Genomic DNA, 21365 nt, shown 5'->3' on the forward strand with positions numbered 1-21365 from the left:
AGCTATATGTTGTTCACAATAGAGGAAATGACTTCTAAATGCTGTTTTCACTGTTATATGTGTGATCATATTTATTTTATTTGTTGTTTTTGTTAAGCATTTTAGCAGTCAGGAGATGGCTTCAGATGGCTCATAAACAATTGCATGATCACAGGCCTTGGGGGATAACTGCACTCGTGTCCAATGCCTCACTTCTTTAAACTGAACACAAATAACACGTGGTTTGTGTTTTTTTTTTTTTAAATATAAGATTATTTATTACTTCAAGCCACCCCTGCTCTAAAGAGAATACATACAGGTATATAGAAAAGAATCTCTCTCTCTCTCTCTCTCTCTCTCTCTCTCTCTCTCTCTCTCTCTCTCTCTCTATATATATATATATATATATATATATATATATATATATATATATATATATATATATATATATATATATATATATATATATATATATATATATATATATATATATATATATATATATATATATATACCATCCGCTGCTCCACATATGAGCCCCAGGCCCTGCAGGGCGTGGCGATGTTTCGGAAATGGATCCTCCCGTTAACAAATCCAGCACCAACTTCTCCTCTCGAAGAAAGGCTCACCAACACCAGCTAAAGGCTGCTTGAAGTGCGAAGTAGTATGCACACAGGTAAACAGAAACCCAACCCGTTTCTACTCCTTCAAGCCTTGATCACGGGTCACAGTCTCATTCACAATCTCTGCCTTTTCGGCACACCACCTGTTTCCGCTGCAGATGGTGGATAAAACTGTATCAGCCTGGCCCGCCTTTTTTCCATGCAACAAAGACAGGAGTTATCCTAAACGAAATTTGTATTGGAACAGGCAAGGTAATTGGAAGACGGATGTTCATCTACTTGCGGGCTAAAATGTGGAGAATTCTGCATGAAGACCTAAAAGCAGAATTACACAAGTTTAAAGATTAATATGCGCATCAAACAACATAAATTAAAATATGTGAGCACAGCGTTTTGGACATTGAAATGAAATTTAAAATTACGCAGTTCTCTTTAACAGAAAAGGAATACACCTGTTTGAAATTGCGCACTCTGAAGGGTGATTGGACTGCGGTTTTAAAACATGTGGCCAGTCGAAAGGCAGAGACTGTGACCTGTGATCAAGGATTGAAGCAGCAGAAATGGGTTGGGTTTAAAGGACTGGATTGTGTGAACTGCTCGTACCAATAAAGGCTTTATGGGGAAAAAGCGGTCTGTGGTCTTGAGTGCTGCTCAATTGTTGGACATCCCACGGAGCGTGATGTATTTGGCGACCGTCCTGCCGCTGAGCAAGCACCACCCCAGAAACAGGGGGCCGCAGACCTCAATGGTACGGGACTCGTATGTGGAGTACAGATCTTGGATTTAGAGCAGACACACATTCCAGGGCTCACGGAGGGCTCTATCAGAGCATTTATTAAAGAGGGAAACCATCAGAGGAAATATCGAGTACTGCATATCCCAGACTGCAATGTGTTGCTCATCTAGAGTGGACCAATCAGGACCCACGATATCACATATCAGGAAGTTGCAGTACTCCATGCCTTCTCTTGACCGCTACTGCCTCTGAGGAAGAGTTGATCTCGAAACGTGTCAGGTGGCAGTCGGCTGCTTTTTAAAGGACTGCATTGTGTGAACTGCTCGTACCAATAAAGGCTTTATGGGGAAAAAGCGGTCTGTGGTCTTGAGTGCTGCTCAATTGTTGGACACCCCATGCAGCGTGATATATATATATATATATGTGTGTGAGTGTATATATGTATATATACTTATATATACATATGTGTGTGTGTGTATATATATATATTCACTGAAAAAACCATAGGTTTCAGGCACGTTATAGTTAGGAATTAGCAGTTAAAAAACCTTAAAAATTCACTGAAAAAACCATAGGTTTCAGGGGCGTTATAGTTAGCTGGACTTTTCACTCGTACAAAACCATTGAAATTTCCCCGTTATAGTTAGTTCAACTAACTATAACTCGCACGCCCGCAATGCACTGCTGATGACATCACATATTACATCACTCATGACATGGTCAGTGACATCACTCATGACATCACTGATGACATCTCAAATGATATCTCAAATGACATCACTGATGACATCATCCAGTGAATGTGTGTTTTTCTGAAAATTACATATGTTTTATATATGTACATCTCAAGGTCGATGGAAGAATACATGGGTATATAAGTGTCTAAATGGATGATTTGTTTTTGAAAAATTGATTGTATAACTGACTGATTAAGTGTATCTTAGTGAATACATGGCTTAGTGAGTAATGTTTAACTATGTAAATATCTGTATCAGTCTCTCACTTTGTGTATAAGTGGCTGCATGGGTTGGTGAGTAGCTACATGTGTGTCTATATAGGTTATTAGTTGGTTTTTTGAGTATCAGTATGAGTGTCTGAGTGTCTGTATGGTTCGGTGGGGGGTATTACATAGTGCATAGGTGCATGAATGAGTGACTCACTGTTTGTATGTGTTGAAGACAGCATGTGTGCAGGACTTTATGGGTGGATGAGTGTGTGCATGGGTGTGTTAGTGAGTGATGACTGTCTCAATAGTGTCTTTATGAGTAACTACATATGTTTTAAACTAGTATATGTGACTATTGGTGTATATAACTGAGTATATGTGAGAGTGAGAGATTGGAAGAGTTCCTGTATGAATAAGTATGTGTTTCTATAAGTGATTGTTTAAAAGACTAACTATGTGTAAGTTTCTGTAGAAGTAAGTGTGGTGGTGTGTGTATAACTGTATATGCAAGTAAATGGATGTTTGATTCTTTATTAGCATGAGTTACTATGTGTGTGAGTAACTCTATGGATGAGTGGCGTTGTGTAACAGGATGTATAGGTGTATGAGTACATATGATGAGTGAGTACATGTATGAGTGACTGTATAGGACTGTTGGTGAATGAGTGGATGTGTATGTGGATCTTAGAAGTACTGAATAGGTTGTTGTAACTAGTATTGGTATGTCCATTGTTTTGCAAAATTTTAGTTTCTATTTTTGAATGTGTGTATCAAAGGTTATATTCGGGGGAGAGGAGGTCTGCCACTCTATCACACGGATGATGTCATCAGTGATGTCATCAATGATGTCATTTGAGATGTCATTGGTGATGTCATGAGTGATGTCACTGACCATGTCACGAGTGATGTAATATGTGACGTCATCAGCAGTGCATTGCGGGCGCGCGAGTTATAGTTAGTTGAACTAACTATAACAGGGGAATTTCAATGGTTTTGTACAAGTGAAAAGTCCAGCTAACTATAACGCCCCTGAAACCTATGGTTTTATCAGTGAATTTTTAAGGTTTTTTAACTGCTAATTCCTAACTATAACGTGCCTGAAACCTATGGTTTTTTCAGTGAATTTCAAAGGTTTTTTTAAATGCTAATTTCTAACTATGCCTACAGAGATACGACATGTGAAGAAAGAAGAAAAAACGCACAGAAAGAAAAAAAAGAAATGCAGAAAGAAGCAACAGAAGTCCTCAAAGACGAAGAAAAGTGCAGGAAGAAGGATAACGTGCAGAAAGAACAAACAGAAGAGCAGAAAGAAGCCTTGTTGCAAAATCATCCTGTACCCTCAACTTTTTCAGACGGATACTGGTGGTAACTGAGTCTGACTAACCAGTCCTAGAGCCAGTCCTATGTTAAAAGACACTCAGAATACAGTGAAAACACCTACATACACTAGGGAACACTATGCGTTGGGGTCCCCCTGTGATTAGCATGACCTCCTCTGTAAGCCCTTAGTATATAATAGGGCAGGGGATTAAAACTACCTCTTAAAACGCGCCACAGGGCGTGTTTGCACACGTCACCTCAGGCCCCGTCCCCTCCCTTCCCCACTGTGTAAACATGCCCTGTGGCTGTTTTAAATTGGGAGATTAAGTCCCCTTGAATCCTGAGGGTCCCTAGGGTCCAACTAGACCACTAGGTACCTCCAGTAAGCGCCACAGAGCTGCGTTGCAGAGAGATGTAAAAAGGGGCACGGCCTAGACCACCTCTCTGCAACGCAGCGCAGTGGCGCTTACTAGAAGCACCTAGTGGCCTAGTTGGCCCCCAGGGTCCCTCAGGATTGAAGGGGAATTATTTTCCCAACTTAAAACGCGCCACAGGGCGTGTTTGCACATGTTAACTCAGGCCCCGTCCCCTCCCTTCACCACTGTGTAAACACGCCCTGTGGCCGTTTTTAGTTGGGAGATTAAGTTCATTTGAATCCTGAGGGTCCCTAGGGTCCAACTAGCCCACTAGGTACCTCCAGTAAGCGCCACAGAGCTGCATTGCAGAGAGGTGTAAAAAGTGGCACGGCCTGGACCACCTCTCTGCAACGCAGCTCAGTGACGCTTACTGGAAGCACCTGGTGGGCTAGTTAGCTCCCAGGGGCCCTCAGGATTGAAGGGGAATTATTTCCCCAACTTAAAACGCGCCATAGGGTGTGTTTGCACACGTCATCTCAGGCCCCGTCCCCTCCCTTCCCCACTGTGTAAACACGCCCTGTGGCCGTTTTAAGTTGGGAGATTAAGTCCCCTTGAATCCTGAGGGTCCCTAGGGGCAAAATAGCCCACTAGATGCGTCCATTAAGCGCCATTGCAGAGAGGTGTAAAAAGAGGCACGGCCTGCACCACCTCTCTGCAACGCAGAGCAGTGGCGCTTACTGGAAGCACCTGGTGGGCTAGTCGGCCCCCAGGGTCCCTCAGGATTGAAAGGGAATTATTTCCCCAACTTAAAACGTGCCACAGGGTGTGTTTGCACACGTCACCTCAGGCCCCGTCCCCTCCCGTCACCATTGTGTAAACGCGCCCTGTGGCCGTTCTAAGTTGATAGATTAAGTCCCCTTGAATCCTAAGAGTCCCTAGGGTCAAACTAGCCCACTAGGTACCTCCAGTAAGCGCCACAGAGCCGCGTCGCATAGAGGTGTAAAAAGGAGCGTGGTCTCAGAACACCTGTCTGCAACGCAGCTCCCTGGCGCATACTGGAGATACCTGTTGGGCTAGTTGGCCCTCAGGGACCCTCAGTATTGAAGGGGAATTAATTCCCCAACTTACAACTGGCCAGGGGGCGCGTTTGCAGAGTGCTGCAAGGAGGGGGCGTGGCCTTCGGCGCGATGCCGGTCTTTTATTTATTTTATTTTTTTAAGAAGGAGGGCTGTGTGCCCCCCCCTTCCTTTTCTAACTTATTGGCCCTGGGGACCCCATCCCCCAGGGCCTGCACCCTAATTTTTATGTTGAAAATGATACATTTGGAAGGGGGCTGCGTTGCCCCCCTCCCAAGGCCTTAATCGGCCCCGGGGACACCAACCCCCGGGTCATGGCCTTTTAAAAAAAAAATCTTTAGGAGGGGGGCTGCATTGCCCCCCTCCTCAGGCCACTTATGGCCCCAGGGACCCCATCCCCCAGGGCCGGCCTTTGTTTTTTATTATTTTAAAAAAATATATATTTATAGAAACACCTAGGACATGCTGGGAAAACCATATGTACCTATCACCATGACGATTTGCGTGATATTCATTAAAAGGCGACTATGCATACAGTGAATCCACGCGGAATGTATTTACACCGCTAGTGAAGCTCTGACGTGTCTGACGCCCTACCGTGCCTAATCCCGGCGCCCACGCCGGTGGGCACTCTCCAAGTAGACACCCTTGTTGTTTATTTATACAAACATGGGTAGCTATTGACGGGCACATTTAATACACATGTGCACCAAGCCATTCAAAGGGGATTCGACAAAAATTCGACCAAACTATGCAAGAAACCCCCCTCACGGTTAATAAAACACACATCCACTGCCGGATGTGTAATACTTTTTAATTTACTCTCTGGAAAGGAGACAAACCTCACTTGAGAGTCACAGCGTGCTCCTGGTTGAGCCCAATGCTGTGTTACACCCACCAGTGCCCGTCGCGTGCCACACACCTCTGTGTTGTATTCCACCAGCTAGTGCGTATGCTATGACACTCTCTAGCCCATGTGCACTGTAACACCACCCCGTGAATATGTCATGCCACACTTGCCTTCGCACGGGTCATATTGCCCCATCTAACGTGCCTTCCTCGATGCCTATGTTATAACGCACAGCGCTATGCCATACATATTACAATCTGGGATCAATATCTTTGTCGCAGTGCATAGGCAATGTTACACTCCCCAGCACATATTTTATATTACAACTTTAGAGACTAGTTAGGTTACACAACACTGCCCTGTGCATATTACACTCCAAGGCGCATATCGCATAGCACACGCTAGTGCCTGTGCTGTCTCACGCTCTCCAATGAATCTGTCATTGCGCACAATGTATTGCATATTATATTTCACACCCCGGTTCATCTTATATCACACTTTTTGGTGCATAGTTTATACCATATACTATATCTAGTTTTCAGTTTCCATCGTGCTCTCAGTACTATGTTCTATATAACACTGCGTCCACCTACCCTTTTCACGGGCATTACATTTTGCGATGGGGGATGGAGGGTCAGGGGGTGTTTCTGCCAAGTGAGCCCCGGAGTCACAGTCACAAACGTCCTCTTCTTCCTGAATAAAAGTGAGATTATGCTGCATACTTGTTCATATTTTAAGTAGTTCGCACAGACACACATTTTAAAAACAATAAAGTTCCTAATACCCACCTTCTCTGAACAGTTAGCTTGCTGCCCCATCCACCTCCTCCCTATCCTCTGTTGTCTGAATCCATGGACTAGCCTCCTCCCTCCTGCCATGCATGGTCTGATGTGCTGCCACTGCCCTCCATTTAGCATGATGTACCAGTCCACTCGTCCTGCCCTCCATTGCCCAATTCTATGGCCCATCATTGACCCCCTGCTTAGCCTCTGTGCTTAGCTTGCTGCCCCTATTCTCCTTCCCCCTGCTCTCCGATGTCTTAGTGCATGCCCCTGCTCCATCCTTTTTGCCCACCATGTTCCATGGACCTGCCACTCCTATCTACTCTGAGTGTTCTGTTGAGCTGCCACTCCCCTCCCACCTGCCAAGCATTGTCAGACGACTGTAACCTGTCCCTGCCACCTCCACCCTGCCTGTCCACATGCCATGCCCCTATCCCCTTCCTTCTGTCCTCCATGGTCCATTTTACTGCCACACCCTTCTGCCCTCCCTGGTCTGTTGTGCTGCAACTGCTCCTCCTGCCTGCCCCGCTCGGTCTGTTGTGAGGCCCCTTCCCCTGAACTCTCTTGTCTGTGCCCAGGTCCTCATCCTCCCTTCTATCCTCCATGGTCCTTTGTGCATGCCCCTGCACCCTCCTTCTTGCCCATCATAGGCATTGTGCTGCCACTAACCCTCCCGCTTGCCATGCATGGTCTTCTGTGCTGCCATGGCCCCTCCCACCTTCCCTGTGTGGTCAGCTAGCTGCCCCTGACCCCCTCCCACCTTCCCTCCATGGTCTGTGTGTATGCCATCATAGTCTCACTGTTGCTCTCCATGGTGTGTCTTGTTTCTAGTGCCCATCCTGCCTGACCTCCATGGTCATCTTGCTGCTCCTGCCCTGCCCCCTTGCCCCCAGCCCTCTGTTTCCATGTGCAGACCCCTATTCCCTCCCTCCTGGCTTGTCTGTTCCATTGTAATGCCCCTGATCCGTCCCTCCTGCCCTTTATGGTCTGTTATGCTGCAGCTTTCTCTCCTGTCTGTCCATTATGGTCAGCTAGCTACCATTGCCTCTTTCCCCTCTGTTCTCCATGTGCATGGTCCTGTCCCCTCCCTATTGCTTTCTATGGATTGTTGTGCTGCACTCCCGTCCCGCATGCCCTGTGTGGTGTATTGTGCTGCTGCAAACCCTGATGCCTGCCCTGTAGGGTCAGTTTGGTGCACCTCTCCATGTCCCTCCTGTCCTCTGTTTTCCGAGTCCATGTCACTACCCCAATTCCTCCTGCCTACCATGATCCAATGTACCATACTTGCGAACATTTGTAACTTGGTAAGAGGGAGATTTTGAAAAACAGCTGGGGTATTGATTTTCCCCTTTGAGTTACATTGAAAAAGAGGAGATTGTAGACAGGAGACAGATCAAATAAAGCCCATTTGAGCTTAAAAACATTAGACGTTTCCTGGCTGAAACGGGTCTGTTGGCATGTATGGTTGTACTACCAATGCCTCTTCTTTCTGCCCACAATGGTCTATTATATTGCCACAGCCTCTCTTGACAGTCCTGTATTGTTGGTTTGTTGCCCCTGCCCCCCTTTCCACTGCCCTCCATAGTCTGTTGTGCTGCCACTGCCCTTCCTGCCTGCCCAGTGTGGTCAAATTGTTGCCTCTGCACTCTCCTAACTGCCTTCAATTTTCAGAGTCTGTGCCCCTGGCCTCTGCCTCTCAACAGTATCCCAATGAACAACTAGATTGCTAACATTCTATATTTATTACAAAAGTGTGGAACGCCTGACGTCATCTTGATGTAATCAAAACTGTAATACCTAGAGCATTTCCTTTAAAAAATCCATATATGAGAGGGTCTTATTTGCATCAAAATTATGGTTAGTGCTCTAAAAAACTAAAATGAGGACATATTTTCTGAGTTTTCAAATAGCGACACAGAACTTTTAAATTATTTGTAATCTTTGTTTTTTTATCCAGTTGATCACTTGATTAAATGTTGCACTTAGGGGAGAGGGTGTGGTGTTACTTCCAGAGCTGCAGACTTTGCAACTGGGGAACCAGGTTGGAGTTTCTGCTTCAGCTCAACATTCTGTTATTCTGGTCAGATCACTTAATCTCCCCATGTCTACAACCAAAATTAATTTGATCTTGTGTGATGTAACCAATGCTCATGTAAAGCACTCCAATACCTGACAAGTCTGCACTATATAAAACTGTAGATACACAAAAAATAAATGTGTTGCACACTTCTGTCGTTGGGCTACATGTGGGCTACATCTGGGTGATATTTATGCTGCATTTGGGCTCTTTTGTCTCTGGTGGCCATCTTGGGAGATTTATTTGTTATGAAGTTTCCTAATTTCCTCATTTACTGCAGTCTCCTCAGTAGGAAATACTTTCAGTTTTTTACTTTGGTTCCATCAAGAAGGAATTCAGATGTGTCACACATTTGCCATAAATTCTGAATGTTAGCACTCTAGTTGCTCATTAGATCACTGTAGTAAAGCTACGGCTCACCAGGAAAGTCTTCTGCTGGTATTCAAAGTGCATGTTTCAGTCTGCATGTCAGAATCTTTTTATGAAATAGAAGAGGATTTGAGAAGTCAAAATGTGCCCTAATTTTTCTTTCTGCAGCACTAATCATAATTTCTATGGCAAAATGAACCCCCTCATTGTGTTCCTTTTTAAATTAAATGTTTTAAGTGTTACCAGTTTATTCAAATCAAGATGGCTTCAGGTGTGCCATACATTTGTCATAAGTAAGACAGTAAGCGCTCTAGTTGTTCTTAAGAACACTCTGGTACATTCTGTCATTGGGCTATACTTGGGCCACATCTGGGTGATATTTGGGCTACATTTGGGCTCTTTTGTCTCTGGTGGCCATCTTGGGAGATTTCTTTGTTATGAAGTTTCCTAATTTCCTCATTTACTGCAGTCTCCTCAGTAGCAAATACTTTCAGTTTTTTACTTTGGTTCCATCAAGAAGACATTCAGATGTGTCACACATTTGCCATAAATTCTGAATGCTAGCACTCTAGTAGCTCATTAGATCACTGTAGTAAAGCTACTGCTCACCAGGGACGTCTGCTGCTGGTATTCAAAGCGCATGTTTCAGACTGCATGTCAGAATTTGTTTATGAAATAGAAGAGGATTTGAGAAGTCAAAATGTGCCCTAGTCTTTCTTTCTGCAGCACTAATCATAATTTCTATGGCAAAATGAACCCCCTCATTTTGTTCCTTTGTAAATTAAATGTTTTAAGTGTTACCACTTTCTTCCAATCAAGATGGCTTCAGGTGTGCCATACTTTTGTCATAAATAAGACTGTTAGCGCTCTAGTTGTTCGTTAGAACACTCTGGGACATTCTGTCATTGGGCTATACTTGGGCTACATCTGGGTGATATTTGTGCTACATTTGGGCTCTTTTTTCTCTCTTAGCCATTTTGGGAGACTTATGTGTAATGAAGTTTCCTAATTTCCTCATTTACTACAGTCTCCTCAGTAGGAAATACTTTCAGTTTTTTACTTTGATTCCATCATGAAGGTATTCAGATATGTCACACATTTGCCATAAATTCTGAATGTTAGCACTCTAGTTGCTCATTAGATCACTGTAGTAAAACTACTGTTCACCATGGAAGTCTGCTGCTGGTATTGAAAGTGCATGTTTCAGTCTGCATGTCAGAATTTTTTAATGAAATAGAAGAGGATTTGAGAAGTTACTCAAAATGTGCCCTAATTTTTCTTTCTGCAGCACTAATCATACTTTCTATGGCAAAATGAACCCACTCATTTTGTTCCTTTCTAAATTAAATGTTTTAAGAGTTACCACTTTATTCCAATCAAGATGGCTTCAGGTGTGCAATACGTTTGTCATAAGTAGGACTGTTAGCGCTCTAGTTGTTCTTTAGAACACTCTGGGAAGCTGCAGTAGAACACAAAGGAATCAACTGACAGTCTCTGCCCTTGTTGGTTGTACATGTTTTACTGAGAATGTCAGACTTCATTCTCACATGACTGAGAAAGATAATGTGAATTTACAGAAAATATGCGCTCAGTTTAGCTTATAGATCACCTTCCAAACCTCTGTGGGAAAAATAGTTTTCTCTCAAACATGATTCATGATATCACAGCAGAAGGCTTTTTCACATGGTAAAATCACCTTAGAACACACCACAATTCCTAAAATGAGTATGGTACCATCAACAAATGATTTATAATGTAACTAAAGTCTTAAAACCTTCTATTAACTGCAATGCTTTTTAATGAGGTGCTATTATGTATATTGGTCCCAAGATGGCTGCCAACACTTCTTGGATGAAGTACTGACAGCCAATCAGATCTCACGATGAGATGTGTGGTTAGGCTCCGCCCAGATATATCTATCTTTTTAACTCTAATTTTCTCAGGAACTACTGAACGGATTTACACCATTTAAGCAAAAGGCCCAAGTCTGAACTGAGGACTACTTTTTTTTCCAAATTTGATGCAATTCCATTCAGCAGTTCGGGCTCTAGCTGCGTCAACAGGTCCTATGGGAAAATGCATGGGGAAAATGTGTTTTGGGACCCCCCTTTTTTCTCGGCCCCCGCTTGACGAATCACCGTGAAATTTTCAGGATAGGAGTGGACCTGAGGTGGCCAAAAGTTTGGAAAATTTTGCGACGATTCGTCATTCGGCGCCAACGTTATTCCAAATAGAATGTTGCGGATTTCCTATGGAAAATAGGTCCTAACTATAACTACCTAGTGGCGACTGCCAGTAGGTAATATATATATATATATGTATACATACACATATATTCCACACTTTCAGATCCACCGCCACCGCACCTCGCGTCCCGGGTGCAAAAACTCCTGCAGTGGTGAGCCTCAACACATGAAACCACACGGTTGAGAATACCTTGGTCAAACCAAAAACGAGTGTACTCACGGGTATTCAATCAAAAGTAAAACTTTACTCTGCAAGCCTCCAGAAACTGACAGACGCCTTTCGGCACGTCGCCTTTATCAATGTCAGTTTACTTACTGTCAAAGTTACCTTTTTAAACAAAAATCAACAGTAATCAAAGAAGGAATTGAATTCATCGACAGTAAAGATGGTCGTAATATACAACAGTTGATGCATCACTATGGCGGCCATCTTATAGTGGGTAATAAAACCTGTTATTCAGTACAAATATCACTCAATATGCAATTGTCATGTAATTACAATTCATGAATTGAAAAAGTAATCAAAAAAGGCGGAATTCGAGTATCAATGGTATAGTTATCAAGCCCTGAAAGGGCAAAACAATAAGACCTATAACGGAAAAACATTCAGAACATTGTGCCTCTAAAAAGGGATACCAATATCAATTCCTGTCAACACAAGTATATGTACAGGTCAGTTTCTACAGATGCAGCTACATCATGATTCTCTTAAATCTATATGGACAGATGTATTTCTTGGTCATCACAGATCCCCCCCAGTGCACTAGGTGTAAGTGGAAACAACAAAGAGTGCCTAAATTCAAGGCAGTAGTTATTACTCTAGGTTTACCCACATCTCCTCATCGCTGTTGAGGCCTTGCGGGGTCATTATTTGGAGTTCTATGATATATTTAGACTCTAGAACACGTAGTTTTCGTACACTGTCTCCCACTCTTTCGTTCTTGGGCACCTGATCCAAAAAGAAAAACCTCAAGAGATCACGGTTACTGTTATGTGTCATTAGAAAATGACGGCCCTCTGGGTAAGTGGGGTCATTTTTTGTGATGGCACGCATGTGCTCTAAGATTCGTTTTTTGGTAGGGTGGATTTTGCTCCCTACGTAACGCTTGTGGCACGGGCATTCAAGACAGTATACTGTAAAGTCTGAATTGTAATTGAGAAGCATGTTAATACTTTGTGTCTTATCAGGGCCCTGTCCTGTAACTTTATATTTGGTTACTTTGCTGCTGTACTTGCAGGCCTTGCAATTCATGCAAGGAAAAAAACGGAGAACAAGGAGGGGAAGGGGGATGGGGCAGCAATGGATGGCAGTAGAAGTACATGAGAAATGGCAACACAATGGACTAGGGAGTAAGGGGTCCGGGGCATACATATGAAGAATAGAAGGGCAGGGGCAGCAAAAGAGGGCAGTAGCAGCACAGGGGCAGCATAAAGGGCCAGGGATAGAGGGGGAAAGAGTGTTAACATGGAGATGGGGAAGCAGTGGGAAGGGGCAGAAACTGATAGCAGTGGCAACACACCTGACATCTAGGGAGGGGGCAGGAGCATGCACACGGATGAACAGGGTGAAGGTAGTTTGGAGGGGCGGTGAGGGGCAGGGGAGCCACAGAGGGAAGGGGCAGCACGGGGCAGTGCCAGAACAACTGACCAGAGAGGGAAGGCCATGCCCAGTGGGAGTGTTGGCTAAATATATTTTAAAAACTGAAATTCACTGAAATAAACAAAGATTAACAAGATGTTGTAGTTAGGAATAGTAATAAGATCTTAGCTTATGTTAAACAGAACCCTAGAAAGTCACTGGAAAAAACAAAGGTTCAAGTAAGCATACATCCACCTCCTTAGACAATGTTTGCTTTTTAAGTGCATTATGGTGATGTTTGTGCACAAGTTTGGGCTCAATTAGGGGATAGAAGGATTATCTGAATTCATGTATGAAGAAATCTAAGGATGAGATCTTGCTCTAAACGAATAGGAAACCTGTAATTGAAAAGTAGTACAAGAAATCATCTTGTGAGTTTTGAGAAAAGCCATTTGAAGACCTTACAGCCCTGAAGAAGTGGGATTTCCCGCGAAACACGTGTTGGCTGCTTACACTGAAATTGGGTGCAAATACCATATTTGACTGCTAGCATCGAAATGGTTGACTGATATTGAAACCTAAATGCTGACATACAATAACCAGCACAGATGCCATAAATCTGTTGATGAATCTCTTGATTTATCTGTAGAAACGTTGTTTTGGAGGCGTACAATGTGTGCACACTAACAATTGATTTATAGTGTTTGCTTGGTAAAATATACAGAATAATAGATTACTTTTCATGACATTTATTGGGATTATAGACTGTTTTGATATTTAACTTATCGATGTATGTATCGCATCCTCCATCATTTGGTTGCAATATATGTTGAAAATTTTGACCAGTGGGATGGTCTTTTCAGGTTGAGGACAAGCAGGGCCATGTAAGCTGACTTACAATCTCATATTTGCATTGTATAGAGGTTAAAGTAACATTGTAGTTAGGTACTGCAATGGGTTAAAAACTAACATTTAAAAACGAAAACCAAAGAAACACTGGCATTTACCACTTGTAGTTCAGTGAGCTAACTATATCTTGCGCCTGCCATGCACTGCTTATGACCTCACATATTACATCATATGTGGATGACTGGGCTCATGCCCATGTTAATTATTTGACATACAATGCTATAGACAATTTCTACATAGACTAGAGGTGAGATATTTATTTTCAGTTCTCAATATTTTGAGACATTATACATTATTGGTTGTATAATGTATGAGTGACTAACTAGCGGTTCAAGTCGCAGTATGATTGCAAATGTGTTCTAATGATGCATGCTGGCTTACTTGTTTCAGAAATATGTGCATGGTATTTTTACAAACTATGGGTGGTTGTGAATAGGTTGAATAGGTCCTGGCTGTGCATGCCTTATCAATGCCTAATACATAGATGTAATGTCATTGTCTTAAAATTCGCATCAGATGAGGTATTTCATTGGTACATCTCATTAGGGTAAATAATGACTACATAATCTTTTCAACTGTATTCAAATAAATTGCTGAACGCACTATAGAAACATTACTTTTCTAATGCACCTGAATAGCAGTAAAAACGAGCATAATATCTACTGAATGGTGGTGTTTCGCAGATGTGCTTTCATGAATGACGATTCACCAGAATTCCAGGGGTAGCAGAAGTGACATCTCACACTAACTTTGACCTCAAAGACATCACCTGGAAATTATGTCATATGACCTTTGACCCTGAATCTCCCCTAGGAATTAATGTCACATGAGCTTAACCCTGAAGATAGCACAGTAATTGTCGTTCCTGAAGTTCAATAATAATTACATGATTAGTATAACAGCAGTACACAAATACATGTGTATTTTAATTGCCACCAATATTTTAAGTAGGGTGCTGAAATAGTTTGCAGGAGGACATTACTCATTTGTTATTGTCTTATATAGAAAGTGATAAGTTCATTAAAAGGATAATATGTTCCACAAAATACAGAACAACGATGGGATCCTAAATTATGTATACCACAAACTGCGATGATTTAATGATTCTCCTAATGTATTTCTCAACAATAAATGTATTCATACATGATAAAGTGTGGCAAGATATTGAAAGAATAGTACTTATGTCCCACTGTATTAATTGAAATGGACCACTGGACCTAATCAGAAAAGTAAATTTGGTCCTAAACATAAGTTTATGACTTGCACCTGCCATGAATTCATGCATTGATTCCTGGGAGGCGTAACCCTGTTACAGATGCTGAGATCTCTGCCATGAGTGTGGAGTTCTCTGCACCATTAAATGCAAAGTTAAAGAGGTGGGATTAAGGGCATTGCTCAGTGTTCAAAGGCTTGCATTGGAAGTTTGTGAACGTTCAAAAACTAGTGCATTTGTGGGCATTGACAAACTCCTATTTTTATTCATGATGTTACTCCTGCCACGTGTTGGCGTGAATCCCCTGCCATGAAGGGGAGGGGAATGGATAATCACCAAATTTGGTGGAGGTGTGGGGCACGGGGGTTCATCACAGTTCCCGCAAAGAAAAAAAGAAATAACAGAATTTGCTTTTGCGCCGCTAAATCCATTCCCCCTATGTGGAGTTCTCTGACCTAGAGACTCTCATTCAGTGGGATTGGATTCCAAACAAATCACTATGTAAACCAGCACCAAGCGCAAGTTGCACTTAGATTCAAATCAAGATTTGTAAATTGCAAAAAGTAGTAACCACACTTGAAAATAGATTTAAAAATCCAAGTGTAGTTTTACTTCATTTTCTGTGAATCACCCCCATAAATTAAATATGAACTATGCTTTTGGCTTAAAATTACTCCTTGTTGTTATTTCATTTTGGTTAATGTATGCTTGTAAGGCAGTATCACTTGGGCAAAACACAAAGGTGAAAGTGGTGTTCAAAATATCATTTCCATCTAACAAAATTAATAAAACATGGCAACAACTTGTTTAAAAATGTTTATCTAATCACATGAGTGCACACTGCGCTGTTTATTTTAGGTGTTTTTGCAGAACTTAAAGGGCGGTTCCAGTGGAGGCTGTAGAAAGTAAATAATGCTCATCAAAACAGTGTTTACTTTCTGCCCTGGAGACTTCTTTTGCGACCTCTGAGGCCAGGGGTTGCAAAAGCAGTGCCAGAGATCACAAGAGGCGAGCCAGGGGTTACAGCTGCAGCCCTGGTGACCCCTAAATGGCATCCATGTATGCTTTATGTCCTGCATATTGTGAAAGGTTATTCCCATTAGCACTACAGAGGTGATAGAGAATTGGGTTTAAGTATAGCTCACAAGGATATGGCCGATCCCTTTGCTCTCCCCTGCGCTGGCGCACAATTTGCTGCCAGGCGCCAACGCAGGCACCCTTGCACCATGTTGCAAGGATGCCTGAGTGACGAGGATGATTGTTTATGTGCGGGAAGGTGTCCCTACCTGCACATAAACAACATGAAATGGCGTTTTTCAACTTATATGTAGGCTTCATTGGCACCCATAAACTTGCAAAACTTCATTTTTTTAATGACCGTTTATGTGCAGGAAGGGACACCATCCTGCACAAAAACAATCACTAGAGGTGATTTCTTCATTCTATGTGTGCCGCAGAATGCAGCACGCATAGCAAAGGAAAAAAAACAAGGCAACATACTCTGGAATTGTGTCCGGTTCCATGGGTGTTGCGTGGGAACACCCACAGTAACACCCATGGGACACACCTTTTACGCAAAGTGCTGCGTGTAAAGGGCTGTATTTACAAGGACAGGAAAAGCCACGCAAAGTGGCTTTCCTGTCCTTGTAAATATGGGGCAGCAAAATGCGCTGCTGGTGTGTCACAAAAAGTGACGCACCTGCTTGCAAGGGGCTTGTAAATAAGCCCCATTTTTGAACAAGTAAACCCATGATTCTTGTTGTGCATGGAAAGTTTTGGTATGATCCGTCAAGTGGGGACTGAGATAGAGGGGGGGATAAAAAAAAGTGCGTTTCTCATGTTAATTACCCTAGGAATTTTAGACAAGACTGCAGCCTGAATCGCTGAATGGAATTACACCAAATTTGGCAGAAAGGTAGCTGTTGGTCCAGATCGACCTTTTTATAAATTGCTCAAAATCAATTTAGTTTGGGTGATATTAAAAGAAATCCAAATTTGGATATATAGGGATGCAGATCCTCCGAGGATCTGAGAGTCCCCTGGTTCAAATTGGATTGGCTGCCCACATATGAAGCAGGAAGTGTTGGCAGTCATCTTGGGACTCAGCTTCAGCTGACGCCTAACTGCGGTCCTGGGGTTTCCCTGTGACCGGGACAGAACCAAAAAGCACTTCTTTAAAACATTTTTGAGCAGGAACATGACAGAGCCACAAATCCGCAGCAAACATTTTTTTAAAAACAAGTGCGGACTTCCATGCTTGTTTTTCATTAAGCCCACGGGTGGGCCAGGTCCCGGAAGCATTTATTAAAAAACAGAGGGGGTGCACGGGCCCACCTTCTAAGCCTCCTATGGCCCCGGGGACCACCACCTTCCCGGCCCTTTCTTTACATATTGGAGGGGGGGCATGTGGCCCCCTCTCCATGGGCTCTTTGCAGCCCCAGGGACCACCACCTCCCCAGGACTTAATATGAACATTGATGGAGGGTCACGCAGACCCCAGAGCCCTGGAGACTACTACCTCCTCAGGGATAAAAAACACATAATGGGGGGCCCCTGGTGACCACCACGTCCCGGGGCCAAATACTTTAAAAACAATGGGGCAGGCCCTTGAAAATCAAATGAGAAGGGCCGCGTGGCCCCCCTCCCGGAGCCAATAATGGCCCTGCCGATGGCTCTTGATATGTCCTGGGTTGCCCCCTCCTGGGACACAGCTATTTGCTTTTGCTTGCTCCCACCAAGCTAAAGCAAACACTCTAGTTCCAATGGGTGGGAGCTGTTTAAGTGCTCCCTCCACTGGAAGTGGAGATTTCATCTCTTTCCCTGCCCGCAGACATGCTGGCAAGGAAAGAGATAAAACAATTGATCCTGCACATAGGAAGCTGCATTTCCAGTAGCTCTCTGCATGCAGCAGCAATGCTGGCTCCCGCAGGAGGCGGGGAGCTGGCTGGTGTCAGAAATACTCCGCTCCCACGGTAAACTACAGCAGGGGCGGAGCCGCTCGGGTATGAAACAACCTGACAACACAGAAGGAGCGCTATGCATTCTAGTTCTCTGAGCGTCTCCTTCATGTCCGGGTGAACCTACCTCTTCCGGGTTATCGTGGCTTCCTGCCAGACCTTCCTCGCTTCTTACGCTTTGTGAATCCAGGTGGCGGTTGGCAGTTTCAGTGTCCTTCGCCCCCTTGTAACTCCCCTGGAATCGTGGGACGCCCTTCCCAGGGGCTGCTTGCGGTGCCTCACCTCTGGTCACTCCTGCTTAAATTCATCCTGTGGAAAGAAAAACAAAGTTGCTAAAGGATCAAAGCCTCTACTGATGGTAATAATGTGCTTGCGCTGCAGCATATGGTAATGAGACAGAATATCGAGTCCCAAAAATTCGAACTACAATGATATCGATTTGAAAATATTGTGGAGTGGAAATATCGAGTGCAAGAATATCGTTGTCAAGAATATCGATTTGCAAAAATATAGTTGTTTTATTAGTGTTATGTATTTTAGTATATATTTTAAATGTATCTCATTTATTTTTTTGTATAAGAATTGTTTGCTTTTAAATATATGTATTACATTTTTAGTAGTTATCAATTTTATTTTAATTAAATTTTGTATTTTTTAGTTCCGTAGCGGGTTGTGGGTTTATAGGAAAATACAGTGGGAATAATTTAATTATAATAAATGAATGATTATTTTTTATTTATTAATATTTATTATTAATTGAAATTATATAGTGATAATTGCGGGAAGTAATTAATTATTAATTGGTTGATAAATAATGTTAATTAATTAATTAAGTGGTAATTAATTATAGTAATTGTGTAATTGTTTTAGGTGCTGGTTGTGGGGTTTATAGGGGTAAAGGGTGGGAAGCAATTTGTTTTTAATTAATTTAAAATAAGTTGTTAATTAATATTAATTAATGAATTGAAAATTAAATATGAAAATTGTCTGATTAAATTTAGGTGCAGTTTGTGGGGTTAATAGGGATAAAGGGTGTGAAGTAATTTATTTTTGAACAATTAATTATTAGTTGTAATTAGTAGTAATTCATTATTTGAAAATTATAAATGGAAATAGTTTTCTAAATTTTAGGTGCAGGTTGTGGGCTTTATAGGGGTAAAGGGTAGGAAGTAATTTATGTTTAATTCATTCATAATTAGTTGATCATTGCTATTAATGAATTAAGTTCTATTTTAATTAGGGTATTTGTTTATTTTTGTGTGTGTGGGTTTTACTTTTATAAGGGTAAAGGGTGGGGAGTAAATTCATTTTAATTACTTAATAATTAGTTGTTAAATACTAATAGTTTTTTAATTGAAAATAAGTTTTAATTGTGGAATTAATTTTTGGCAGTTTAATTTTAGCTATGGGTTGTGGGGATTATAGGGGTAAGGTGTGTGAAGGTCTTACATTTTCATGAGTTTTAATTTGTTTTTAATTAAGAATATTTCTTTAATTGGTGATTATTTATGTTTATTATGGAAGTACATTTTGTTTCAAATTTAGATGTAGGTTGTGAACTGTGTGGTGTTAAAGGGTAGGTAATAACAAAAATTAAATTTATGGAATAATTAATGTTTTTGTTTCTAAATATTTTGTAATGAAAAATATGTATTTGTTTGAAAATAATTTTTTCGTTTATTTAATATAATATTGATAGGTATTTGTCATTTGTATTTAACATTATGATATGTTTTTTGTAATATTAAATGTATTTGTATTTTAGTATTTAACATATGTATATATTTGTTTATTTATTTTGTTATTTAAATATTTTTTGGTTTTGTTAATATTTTGTTTGTTTTTAATTTTGATCTGACTGGAGTGGGAATAGTAATTTTTACCCCTCCTCGATCCAACACTTTCCCTACTGTTGCATTGACTTGAGTGGAAATAGTACATTTTAACCCTTCGCTAGCCAACACTTTCTCTTCTGTTGCACTCATTAGAGTGGGAATAGTAATTTTTACCACTATGTTATTAAACACTTTCCCTACTGTTGCACTCACTGGAGTGGGAATAGTAATTTTTACCCCTCCTCTATCCAACACTTTCCCTACTTTTGGACTGACTGTAGTGGGATATTTAAGCTTACATTGTTTTAATAGTTTAATGTTTTAATTTATCATAGAATGTTTTCTTTAATTAGATTTTATGTTATTGATATATATATATATATTTTCTTTTTATTTATTTGTAAATTCTATATACTTTTACAATTATAAAAAACAGAAATTAATAGTTTATTAATTGTTTTAAAGTAAAGATATACATATGTATAATAATTATTATGTTAGCCTGTTTAACTTTTTTTATAAAGTGTATTTGATATATTTGTTAAAATGTATATTAAATCTAATTAATTTAGTAAAAATTAATTTTATAATTTAATATATTTAATATGTTATTTTTTATATATATATATATATATATGTATATATATATATATATATATATATATATATATATATATATATATATATATATATATATATATATATATATATATATATATATATATATATATATATATATATATATATATATATATATATATATATATATATATATATATGATCAAGGCCCTCCGGGGCTGAAACGCGTAATGGCTGTGAGGTTTTTGTCAGAATAAAGAAAACAATATAGTACCTATTTGGCGGTCCGTGCTCCATTTTCTTCGAAGCAGACTGAAGCGCCTCTGGCGGGTGGAGTGCTCCAGATATATATGCCTCCAGTAAGCGCCACAGAGCTGCGTTGCAGAGTGGTGTAAAAAGGGTCGTGGTCTCTGAACACCTCTCTGCAACGCAGCTCCCTGGTGCATACTGGAGGTACCTGGTGGGCTAGTAGGCTCCCAGGGACTCTCAGGATTGAAGAGGAATTAATTCCCCAACTTAAAATGCGCCAGAGGGCGTGTTTGCACACATGTCACCTCAGGCCCCGCCCCCTTCCTTCACGACTGTGCAAACGCGCCCCCTGGCGAGTTGTAAGTTGGGGAATTAATTCCCCTTGAATACTGAGGGTCCTTGGGGGCCAACTAGCCCACCAGGTACCTCCAGTATGCACCAGGGAGCTGCATTGCAGAGAGGTGTTCAGAGGCCACGCCCCTTTTTACACATCTCTGCAACGCAGCTCTGTGGCGCTTACTGGAGGTACCTCGTGGGATAGTTGGACCCCAGGGACTCTCAGGATTCAAGGGGACATTATCCTCCAACTCAAAACGCGCCACGGGGTGCGTTTGCACAGTGGTGAAGGGAGGGGGCGGGGCCTGAGGTGACATGTGTGCAAACTCACCCTGTGGCGCGTTTTAA

Source organism: Triturus cristatus, chromosome 4_1 (genome assembly GCF_964204655.1).
Source record: "Triturus cristatus chromosome 4_1, aTriCri1.1, whole genome shotgun sequence".
NCBI lineage: Eukaryota > Metazoa > Chordata > Amphibia > Caudata > Salamandridae > Triturus > Triturus cristatus.